Source organism: Crocuta crocuta, unplaced genomic scaffold, assembly GCF_008692635.1.
Source record: "Crocuta crocuta isolate KB4526 unplaced genomic scaffold, BGI_CrCroc_1.0 scaffold2330, whole genome shotgun sequence".
In the NCBI taxonomy this organism is placed as follows: domain Eukaryota; kingdom Metazoa; phylum Chordata; class Mammalia; order Carnivora; family Hyaenidae; genus Crocuta; species Crocuta crocuta.
In genome coordinates, this window is record NW_027529280.1 from 137,717 (window position 1) to 150,161 (window position 12,445).

General features: G+C 37.5%; 1 long non-coding RNA gene across 1 annotated transcript in view; it reads left to right on the plus strand.

Moving 5' to 3' along the window:
- LOC144226887 (uncharacterized) overlaps positions 1-8,082 on the plus strand; it is a 9,467-nt gene extending 1,385 nt beyond the window's left edge. Inside the window, exons 2-3 of the long non-coding RNA XR_013333768.1 lie at positions 617-737; positions 7,527-8,082. This is a non-coding gene — a long non-coding RNA (uncharacterized LOC144226887). The remainder of the gene's footprint in view (positions 1-616; positions 738-7,526) is intronic.
- The last annotated feature ends 4,363 nt before the right edge of the window (positions 8,083-12,445 follow it).

The following is a 12,445-nucleotide window of genomic DNA, read 5'->3' on the forward strand; positions in this document are numbered from 1 at the left end:
AATGTGTTTGGCTACTTGCCCTTATTTGGTAAAAGAATACATCTTGTAGATTTCAGTTTGTATCCAGTTACCGGGGTATAAAATAAACCGCAAGAGGGGCTTGCGTAGAATTGTTCCTCCGGCCGGAGTTGTGTCTGTGTCTGTCTTTTGTATATGTCTTGTCTTTGTGTCATTTCGTCCGCAGCAAATGCACTCCCAATCAAAATTTTACCAGTATTCTTCTCATGACTAGAAAAACTATTCTAAAATTTGTATGGAACGACAAGAGACCTCGAATAGCCAAAGAAATATTGAAGAAAACCAAACGGGAGATATCACCATCCCAGACTTTAGCCTCTACTANTTAAAAAAGATTTTGCACTGAAAAAATATAAAATAAAATATTAACTCCCCAAATAAATAAAAAATAAATAAATGAGTCAAAAAGTTAGACATTGAGTTTTCTTGGTTGGGGTGGGAAATTGGCTTATAATGGGATTCCTGGACAAAGTTCAAGGATTGAATGAAAGGAGATGAAGAAACATAGTATCATGGTCTGCTGTACATTTTTAGGATGTTTTATTGTTTTAGCAATGTGAGTTACTTATGAAGGAAACAATTTTTTTTTGGTAAACAGATAGAAGAAAACTCTGCTGAAATAGAAATACCTGCAAAAACAGCTCAGAACCTGAAACACTCAGTGTCTTTGCCAACTGAACTCATCTTTGAAACAAAGACAGAATCAGAATCTACCTCAGGTTTGTTGGAAGTAATTCAATTTTGTTTTCCTTCATTTCTTAAATATTTTATAGTATTGTTAGTAGTAGTTTGAACTTATTTATGTGCTTTCTTCATAAATATTTTTTCATTCTCATATCTGTAGTCTATATCTTTTTAGATTATGAGATACATGGGCAATTGAGACTTTTTCTAATTGCCACATAGTTCATAATACCAATCTTTGCATATGGAAGTATAGGGTAGCACTGGCAGGTTGGATAAGTGAAGTATTTAAATCACTTTATAAATGTGAGCTTTGTGATTAAGTGGAGGAAAATGTGCCTCCTAATTACATATACACCTATAGTAGAAGATTCCATTTTATAGACTGAGTCAAATCTACATAGAAGAAATATTAGCTTTCCATTTCTTATGCTATTTATCTTTATCATTCTTAGTTTCCACCATCACTTTTATTTAGTTTAGATATCAGGAGAACATGAAATAGTTCATATTTCAGCATGAAATAGTGAAACAACACCAATTATAATACCAAGAACTTTTTAATATTAGATACTGGCAATTAATACTTTGTAGGATCAAATAGTGACAATTATACTTTCTAGGCAAACACTACCATGGTTTTATTTTAATCATTGAAAAGGTAACAGAGTGTTTAATACCATTTCAGGAGTTTATTCACATAAACTCACTAGTCACGGGGTTGCTCAGGATTGTCTATCTGTACAATGCTCATTGTTTTATTGCAGAGGAAGCAGGACCAACTCAGATAAAGATGTAGGCAGGAGTCATAATATGTGCCCTTTATTGGGCACATACTGTGGTATAAAGAGCTATAAATATATTTTTCAGTCCTCACCCAAAAAGGAAAACAAGACAAAAAACTCTTGTGTGCATGTAATTATAATCATTGCATGATGAACAGACTCAGACTTAGGAAGCTTAAGTAACTTCTCAAAATCATATAGCTTATGAGTAATATAGTTGTATTTATAGTCTAGATCTTCCTAGCACCAAAGTCCAAGCTCTTTCTATTATATATAGATTATCTAATTTAAAACCAAGTTTAGTCTCTAATTTCAGCTATCTCCTCTGTTAATCTTTATAAAAGCCGCCACTGAATAACAAGCCTGATAAGAGTTTTATTATTTTATTATGTTACCTCTCATTTGCAATCTGATGGCTTACAGTATTTAATTTTTATTATTTAATTTCATTTTCAGTATAGTTAACATACACTGTATTGTCAGGTATATACTATATTGATTCAACACTTCTATACACCTTGTGCTCATCACAAGTGTATTCCTTAATCCCCATAAGCTATTCATGCATCCCCCCACCAAGCTCCCCTTTGGTAACCATCAGTTTGTTCTCAGTAGCTAAGAGTCTGTTTCTTGGCTTCTCTTTCTTTCTCTCTTCTTTTTTCTCTTGCTTATTTGTTTTGTTTTTAATTTCTAAATATGATTGATATATTTGTTTTGTTTCGTAACTTCTACATATGAATGAAATCATATGGTATTTGTCTTTCTGATTGACTTAGTTTGCTTAGCGTTATACTCTTTAGCTCCATCCATGTTGTTGCAAATTTCAAGACTTCATCCTTTCTCATGGCTGAATAATTCTCCCATTAAACGCATGCATACACCACATCTTTCTCTATTCATTAATCAATGGACACACGGGCTGCTTCCATATCTTGGCTATTGTAAATAATGCTGCTATAAACCTAGGAAGAGATACATGTATCCCTTTGAATTAGTGTTTTTTTTTATTCTTTGAATAAATAGCCACTAGCACAGTTGCTGAATCATAGGGTGATTCTATTTTTAACTTCTTGAGGAAGCTTCATACTATTTTCCAGAGTTGTGGACCCATTTTGCATTCCCAGCAAGAGTATAAGAGGGTTCCCTTTTCTCCAAATCCTTGCCAACACCTATTGTTTCTTGTGTTGTTGAATTTAACCATTCTGACAGGTATGAGGTAATATCTTATTGTAGTTTTGATTTACATTTCCCTAATAATCAGTGAAATTTACCATCTATTCATGTGTCTGTTGGCCATCTCTATGTCTTCTTTGGAAAATGTTCTATTCATGTCTTCTGCCTAGTTTTAATTGGATTATTAGATTTTGGGGTGTTGCATTTTGTAAATTCTTTTAAATATTTTGGATACTAACCCTTTTTCAGGTACATTATTTGCAAATATCTTCTCCCATTCCATATGTGGCCTTTTGGTTTTATTGATTGTCTCCTTTGCTTTGCAGAAGCTTTTATTTTTTTATAGTCTCAATAGTTTATTTTTTATTTTGTTTCCCTTGCCTCAGGAGACATATCTAGAAAGAAGTTGCTACAGGAAATGTTAAAGAACTTATTGCCTGTGTTCTCCCACAGGATTTTGATGGTTTCAAGTCTCACAAATAGGCCTTTTAATCCATTTTGAATTTATTTTTGTATATGATGTAAGAAAGTGGTCCAGTTTCCTTCTTTTGTATGTGGCTGCCCACTTTTCCCATCATCATTTGTTGAAGATACATTATTTTCCCACTGGATATTCTTTACTGCTTTGTCAAAGTTTAATTGACCATATAGTGGTGGGTTCACTTTTGTGTTTTCTATTCTGTTCATTTTTATCAATGGTCTATTTTTGTGCCAGCACCATATTGTTTTCATCACTACACCATTGTAATGTAACTTAAAGTCAGGAATCGTGACGCCTCCAACTTTGCTTTTCCTTTTCAAGGTGGCATTGGCACTTTGGGGTCTTTTATGGTTCCATACAAATTTTAGGACTGTTCTAGCTCTGTGAAAAATGCTGGCGGTATTTTCATAGGGCTAGCATTAAATGTGTAGATTACTTTATGTAGATTTTTTTTATAGTTTATTGTCAAGTTGGTTTCCATATAATACCCAGTGCTCATCCCAAAAAGTGCCCGCCTCCATGCCCATCGCTCACCTTCCCCTTCCCACACCCCCCTCAGCCCTCAGTTTGTTCTCAGCATTCAAGAGTCTCTCATGGTTTGCCTCCCTCCCTTTCCCCAACTATTTTTCCCCTTCTTCTCCCCCATGGTCCTCAGTTAAATTCCTCCTAATCCTTTTATACGTGCAAACATATGGTACCTGTCCTTCTCTGCCTGACTTATTTCGCTCAGCATAACACCCTCTAGTTCCATGCATGTTACTACACATGGCCAGATTTCATTTTTTCTCATTGCCATACAGTATTCCATTGTATAGAGAAACCACATCTTCTTGATCCATTCATTGCTTGATGGACACTTAGGTTCTTTCCATGTTTTAGCTATTGTTGAGAGTGCTGCTATGAACATTGGGGTACATGTGCCCCTATGCATCAGCACTCCTGTATCCCTTGGGTCAATTCCTAGAAGTGGTACTGCTGGGTCACAGGGGAGTTCTAGTGTTAATTTTTTGAGGAACCTCCATACTGTTTTCTAGAGGGGATGCACCAGCTTACATTCCCACTAGCATGTAGGAGGCTGACGGTTTCTTCACACCATCGCCAGTATCTAGAGCCTCCTAATTTGTTTATTTTAGACTCTGACCTGCGTGAGGTGGTATCTCAGTGTGGTTTTGATTTGTATTTCTCTGATGAGGAGGGACACTGAGCATCGTTTCATGTGTTTGTTGGCCATCTGGATGTCCTCTTTGGAGAAGTGTCTGTTCATATCTTCTACCCAATTCTTCACTGGATTGTTTGTTTTTCAGGTATGGAGTTTGGTGTGTTCCTTATAGATTTTGGATACTAGCCCTTTATCTGATATGTCATTTGAAACTATCTTCACTCATTCCATCGGTTGCCTATTAGTTTTATGGATTGTTTCCTTTGCCATGCAGAAGATTTCTATCTTGATGAGGTCCCAAGAGTTCATTTTTGGTGTTGATTCCCTTGCTTTTGGGGATGTGTCAAGTAAGAAATTGCTGCGGTGGAGGTCAAGGAGGTTGTTTCCTGCTCTTCTATGCGGTTTTGATGGTTTCCTGTCTCACATTCAGGTCTTTTATCCGTTTTGAGTTTATTTTTGTGTATGGTGTGAGGAAATGATCTCGTTTCATTCTTCTGCATGTTTCTGTCCAGTTCTCCCAGGACCATCTGTTAAAGAGGCTGTCATTTTTCCATTGGATACTCTTCCCCACTTGATGATGACAGCTTTGTAGTAGAGGCTAAAGTCCGGGATGTTGATGCCTCCAGTCTAAGATTTCGTTTTCAATATTACTTTGGCTATTCTGGGTCATTTGTGGTTCCATACAAATGTTAGGATAGTTTGAATTGTGTAGATTGCTTTGGATAGTAATGACATTTTAACTATGTTTATTTTTCTGACCCATGAGCATGGAACGTTTTTCCATTTCTTTGTGTCTTCTTCAATTTCCTTCATAAGTGTNACTACTCTGATAGGTTTTCCTTTGTATGTTAGGGCCCTTTTCTCCCTAGCTGCTTTCAAAATTCTCTCTTTGTGCTTATACTTTGCCAGTTTCACTATTATATGCCGTGCAGAAGATCGATTCAAATAATGTCTGAGGGGAGTTTTCTGTGCCTCTTGTATTTCAACATTTACTTCCTTCCCCAGGTCGGGGAAGTTTTCTGCTATCATTTGTTCCAGGACTCCTTCAGCACCTTTCCCTCTCTTCCTCTTCCGGAATTCCTATGATACGGATATTGTTCCGTCTGATTGTATCGCTGAGCTCTCACACTCTTCTTTCATGTTCCTGGATCAGTTTATCTCTCTTTTCCTCAGTTTCTTCTTTTTCTATAATAGTGTCTTCTAAATCACTTCTTCTCCTTTCTGCCTCTTCAATCCGTGCATTGTACACCTCCAGTTTATTATGTATCTCATTTATCGCATTTTTAAATTCACCATAACTACTTTTAAGCTCCATATTGTTTATTGCCATAGTGTCTCTGATGTCCTCCATGCATTTTTCAAGCCCGGTGATTAATTTTACGATTATTGTCTAAATTCTTGTTCAGTTATGTTGCTTATATCTGTTTTGAGCAGTTCTCTAGCTGTCATTTCTTCCTGGAGTTTCTTTGCAGGAGAGTTCTTCCGTTTCGTCGTTTTGGTTAGCTTTCTATCTCTTCTTAGTTTTAAAAGCTTGTTGTATACTAGGCCACTGCAAGTTCTGCTGTATTAGAGAGGGCTCTTTTGACTGTTCAGGGCCTGTCTGTTCAGGAAGTGTTCTTTGGATGGTGTCTCTTGGTTTCTCTTGTTGAGTGTTTGGTTCTTTCCCTACTGGTAGTGGTATTTGGGACTCTCCACCATGTGTAGTTTGGCTTGTTTCTGAGGCAGCCCTGGACAAAGAAAACAGACAACCACAGAGGGAACACAGGTACACAAACAGACAGACAAAACCAATAAACACGCAAACCCAGCTCAGGTAAAAACAGCTAAAACAAGAACAAAATGCTTTCTCGAGAGGATGGGCGTAGTTTGGTGTAGGCAGGTCTTGTCTCCACTGTTTCAACTAGCAGCTCTCTGAGGCCCCCCCACCTTGGTGGTTGTGGGGAGAAGAATAGCATTGCTTCAGTCCCTTTTCAACCAAGTGTTGCAAATCACTTCTTCAGGTCCGATCTCCCTGTGCTACGGATGCAGCCTAGGTGGGCTGAGTTCTATGCCCCACCCTCTGCCTGGTTTCTATGTCCGAGACCGTCGGCTTTGTTATACCGCCCTAAACAGTCCCACTGATCGCTGCTTCCCTGTTGCAGGGGGTTGAGTGGGAAGTTGGGGAAGTGTGCAGCCTCAGATCCACTGGGGTCAAGCAGGGATACAACCCAAGTGCGTTTGGGGAACATAGCAACTTCAGGTCCTTAGAGTCCGAGTTGCCTCAGCGTGCTGCCATCCCTTCAGCGGGCCGCTGCCGCTCACAGGGCGCCGGCACTGCTTCACCAGGTCACCGCCTCTGCCACCTCAGCAGGCCTCTGTTGCGCGCACCTCCGCTGCTTTACCGGGCCCTGGAACTCCGCTGCAGGCGTTGCTGGTGCTGCACTGGACCGCAGCTGCTTTAGTGTGCCACTGTCGCCTGCGCAGCTGCTGCTTCATCTGGCGCCTGGACCGCCTCCGCAGATGTTGCTGCTGGTTCACTGGGCCGCTGCTTGCATGGATGGTGCCTGACTCGTGCGCGCGCAGCAGTTTAGTTTTTCCTCGCGTTTCTCGGACCAGGGCACCTAGTTTAAAGTCAGCACCCCAGCCATAGCTAAAAAACACTGTATTTCCAAGCTGAGGGGTTTTTTTCCTCTTCTCCAGGGACAGTTTTATGAGCAATCTCAGCTTTTCTTTCCTTTCCCATGGACTCAAGGCAGCTCGCCACCATTCGCTGGTTAATCACTCACCGCAGTTGCAAGCAAGCCATGTTCCCTCTCCTCCCTCCGTATCTCTCGATCCCGTCCTGCTTTTATCTTCCCCCATTCGCACTCATGCTCTTATGAGGTTGCCTTCCCAGTGTACTCCGTCTCTTTCTCTTCCCAAACTCCTGTGACTCAGTTTCCTACGACTTCAGGCTTTCTCTGTTTGAGCAATGGGTGCAGGTGAAATGTATGGAGCTCCCTACTTCTCCGCCATCTTGCCTCCTCTGTTTTGTTTTATTTTATTTATTTGTTTGTTTGTTTTTGCATAGCACTTACTATCATCTGATATATCTTTTACTTAATTAATTTTCTCTCTTGCCCAACTTAAATGTTAGGTCCTTGTTGACGGAGATTTTTATCTATTTTATTCACTGTTCTATTCCAAGTACCAACAGTAAATTTGTGAAATGAATGACTAATTTTTTTTCATTTTAATGCTTTATCAGGTGCTGCACAGTTTATGCCTGACCCCAAGTTCATGGATCATGGGCAGTCCCATCCAGAGGATGTAGATATGTACAGCACTAGAAGCTGAAATAGTCTGGATAGAGAACTACTGGATGTGTGAAGTTGAAAATAATGATGAAAAAATCATGTGAAGAGTAACTGTGAGACATAGAATATAACCTAAACCAAGTTTTCCCCTTACATCTTCTAATGTAATGTACAATTTGACTAATCACATAAGTAATTAAAGCACAAACTGTGACTTTAATTCAAACAATATTAAATGATTGACAAAGAGGCAGAAGTAGAAATATTGGGATGTATTTAATGATATTTAGTGGTGTTTATAAAAAATACCCAAAACTAGAGTAAATATATAAACACTGATGAGATTAAGATCTGAACAAATATGTATGTGGGCATAAAAATATTTATACAGGTACACATATACACATTGCTTTACCTTTTTTAAATTAATGTCAGCTATATTAGAATGTTGTGTGGAAGGATGTGTTCCCCACTTTTTCATTTCCCAGAGCTGGAATAAAATATTCATATTTTATGACATTTGGGCTTGGCTTTGTCTCTTTATTTTATTAATGTTAACTCCTCTTAAATGTACAAAAACATCTCTAACTACTTAAGAAGACCATATTCTACAAGGGACCCCAGTGCTGCTTAGCAATCCTACTGGTTCAATAGGTGGTTTCCTATTCTCTTCTTTAGGAGAGGTACTACAGACCTTTAATTCTCAAGCCCCCTATACCTGCCAAAAATGACTGTCTCCTATTACATACAGGGAAAATATTAACTATTAGACATGACCATTTTCAACTTCTTCTCGAGTACCTTCAAGACTTACCTCTTCTCAGCCATGTATCCCCCTCATCTAAGGTTAATGTTTATTTGTGTTCCTGATCTCATTCTTTCCAATAGTTTCCATGTTTTGGTTTCTCTTTTCATTCGTTTCTTTTCCTCAGTCTAAATACCTTCAGATCATCTTTGTCCAAAAACAGTAAAATTATGATGTATTTATTTTGGGAAAGAGAGAGCACACAGGTAGGGCAGAGAGAAAGGGAGAACCGGAGAGAGAATTCCACGCAGGTTTCAAACTGTCAACGCGGAACTTGGTGTAAGACTGGAACTTAAAAAATGTGAGATCATGACCTGAGCTGAAATCAAGAATCAGATGCCCAACCAACTGAGCCACCCAAGTGCTCCAACAGAAACCTTTCTTTGACCCTGCCTCTTCTCAAGCTGTCTTTCCTTTCTCTTTCCTATGATTGTCATACTTCATAAAAAAAACTTGTGTCACTTTCTTACTTCACTGGCCTCTATACCTATTGGAAATTTCTGGAATTATTGACCCTTGAACACTTCCTCCTTGAAACTCCTCCTTTTTCTGTTATTCCTGCTTATCGTGTCATTCTTCATCCTTCTCTTGCTCTGAATCCCATAAACAATGTGACTCTTCAGGTTGCATTCCTAGTCATCTTTTGTCATTTTATATGTTCTCTCATTTTCACTCAACATACTTCACTGGCTTTAGCCACCATTTATATTTCCTTACCATTTATATTTCCATCTCCCATATTTCTCTAGAGCCATAGATTTTTTCTAGTTATTTATTATTATATCTACCTTATATCCCATATATATCCACCAATGTGAATGTGCCTAAAACTAAATTGTCTCTGCATCTCTCTTATTTCTGTTTTTCAAATCTACTCTACCTTCTCTACTCTTCTTTAATCTTTGCTCCCATTCAAGTTTTCATCACCACCTTCCTGGATTGTTACAATAGCCCTCCATCTGCCCTTCATCAGTCTTGCTTTCTGTCACTTCAGAATGTGCTCTGTTTGTAGGTAGCAGTAAACCAATTAACAGTAACTTAAATAAGAGTCTATTTAAAGTATGGAATTAAACAGTACAGGGTTAGTTCAGTAGCTTATTAGTGCCATCTAGGACCAAAACATTTTCTATTTCCACTCTGCTCTTTATATGTCGATTTGTCACCTTATAGCACAAAATGGCTATTGTTTCTCTGGGGAGCACCTACACATTTAAAATCGGAAGAAAAATTAGTACGACATATACTAGATGATTCTGACTCTCTGTTATCAGAAAAGTAAATGCTTTCTTAGAACTCCTCTCAGAATTCTTGTCTATATCTTGACCACAACTTGTCATGTAGCCATACTTAGTTGAAGGGGTGCCTGGGTGGCTCAGTCAGTTAAACATCTGACTTCGGCTCAGGTCATGATCCCACAGTTGGTGGGTTCGAGCCCCATGTTGGGCTCTGTGCTGACAGCTAGCTCAGAGCCTGGAGCCTGTTTCAGATTCTGTGTCTCCCTCTCTCTCTGACCCTCCTCTACTCATGCTGTCTCTCTCAGAAATAAATAAAAAGCATTAAAAAAAATTTTAAAAAGATAAAGTGGCAAATCATACTTTTTTCTATGGTGAGGAAGGCAAGGAGTAAGGGATATGGAATGGGTGTTGAGTTTCAGCTAACATCTAGTGTCTGCTACCTTATTCTTCTAACTCCTCTGTCATAATATTATGACATAGTTGTCTTCCTAATAACCATTAGGATTAGTTGTCTCTCTGAAATCTTCAGGAACTCATCATTGCCTATACATTCAAATCAAGACCCCTAAGCATGACATACAAGGCCCTTCATTTATGATCCCAGTTCAACTTTAATCCTATCTTCCCTCTCCTTTCTCGCCTTACTGCTAATGTATATTTTATCTATAACATATCATTTGCTTCTTGAACATGCTTTGTTATTTTAAGTTTTTTTCTCTGCGTATGCTGGTGTTTCCTCTTAGAATTTTTTTTGTCTCATCCTGTTCCATATTACAACTTCTATTCAAACCTAGTTCCACCGTCACCTTTCTCAATACTCCAAGGTAGGATTTAAATTTTCTCTATTCTACCTTCCTTTATAGGAATGGTGTTTATACCTGTGACAATCCATCCAATTTATTATAAAACTACAAGTAGTTTAGTATTTTTTCACAGACAAGATGCCTCATGGGTAGGACTGACTCATCTTTGTGTAACTTTTATGCCCATGAAATACCTGGTACGTAGTAAGAAGTCACATGTTTTATGCTGATTGGAACACAGGATGCAAAAGTAATAATAATTCTATCAAAGGGCTTATACTCTACTAGAAAGGAAAGAAACATATGTATATAGTGTTATATGTAGTTGTTTTTCAAGATAAATACAACCAAAGAGCTTGAACTGCTCAAGGTGGGGAAATAGTTCACTTACTAGTTTTCATAAGTACGCTCCTTCAAATTTGGTTTCAGCATTTCAAATGAATTTTTTGTACCTCAGATCTGTTTATAATCAAATGAATCCATATTTCATCAAATCTAAGACACATTATTTACCTTTAAGAGAAAAATGACGCAAGTTGATCATTATACTTATCCCAATTTCAGCTGTGTTACAGATGCGAAAATAAAAACATATTAAATTTAGTGAGATATGATAGGTAAAAATAAATAGCCAAACGCTAACTATAAAGTGATTTTTTTAAGTGAGTCTTGATTTATCTGCTCTTTTGGATCGTCAGCTCAGCTACTAGTCATTAGTATATTAGTTTGGATAAAATAAGCTGACTGTATCTGCCGAATCTGTTTCAAAGTAAAAGATCTGCTCAAGAGTTTGATCACTTGCTGTATTGTACAACACTCAAAGTCCAACTGCTGTTCGACTCAGGTGACATTCAAGTGTTGTAGCACAAGTTGGGACAAGTTGAAATGAATCATCTTTCACTCTTCCTTTGCCATATCCATGAGTTCTCTGTTAAACCTGAACAGATGCCAACCCTCCTCAGAGGAAAGATCTAAAGCCCCTCGATGAATGCAGTAGTCAATAGAAGCCTGGTTCCAAATGACAACAAGAAAGTGCATGCAGTTACATTGGCTTCTGATGGCTATCTGTTTAAAAAAATAGAAATTAACTTTTACTTGAAAGCATAGTCTTCATTAACACATTTATTTTATTTAAGATCAATATGCAAGGCATTATGTCTGTACAATACTTCCAAATAATAATACAATAGTATTCCAAATAATACTTCCAAATAATAATACAATAATACAAGAGAAGTACTCTTGAACTTCTCTAAAGCTGTAAGAGTAAAAAAGCCCTGTTGAGTTTTAAAAAGTCCAGAAGTAATNTCTACTCATTTATTTTTCTATAAATCCTCTTCAGTTTGTTTCTTTATTCTACAGAAAAAATTTCTAAAAGTTTCACTTGCATTTCCAAAGGAAAAAAAGATCTTGTTTTTGTACTGTGCTTTTTTAAAATTGAAGTATAATTAACATACAAGATTATATTAATTTCAGGTGTACAGTATAATGATTCAATTCTGTATATTTCTCAGTGCTCATCAAGTTAAGTGTACTCTTAAATCCTCTTTATTTCACACATCCCTCCCACCCACCTCCCCTCTGACAACCACCAGTTTGTTCTCTGTATTTTAAGAGTGTTGTTTTCTTTGACTTTTTTCCTTTATCCATTAGTTTTCTTTCTTAAATTCTATATATGAGTGAAATTATAAAGTATTTCTCTTTCTCCGATTTATTTCACTTGGATTTATGACCTCTAGGTATATCCATGTTGTTGCAAATCATCCTTTATGGCTCAGTAATATTTCATTGTGTGTTTATGTACATGTGTATACATAATATATATACATACCACACTTTCTTATCCATTCATCTGTTGATGGACACATAAGTTGCTTCCATAGCTTGGCTATTGTAAATAATGCTACAGTAGACATAGGGGTGCATACATCTTTTTGAATTAGTATTTTTATTTTCCTTGGATAAATACTCAGAAGTGAAATTACGGTATCATATGGTAATTCTTTTTTTTAATTTTTTGAGGAACT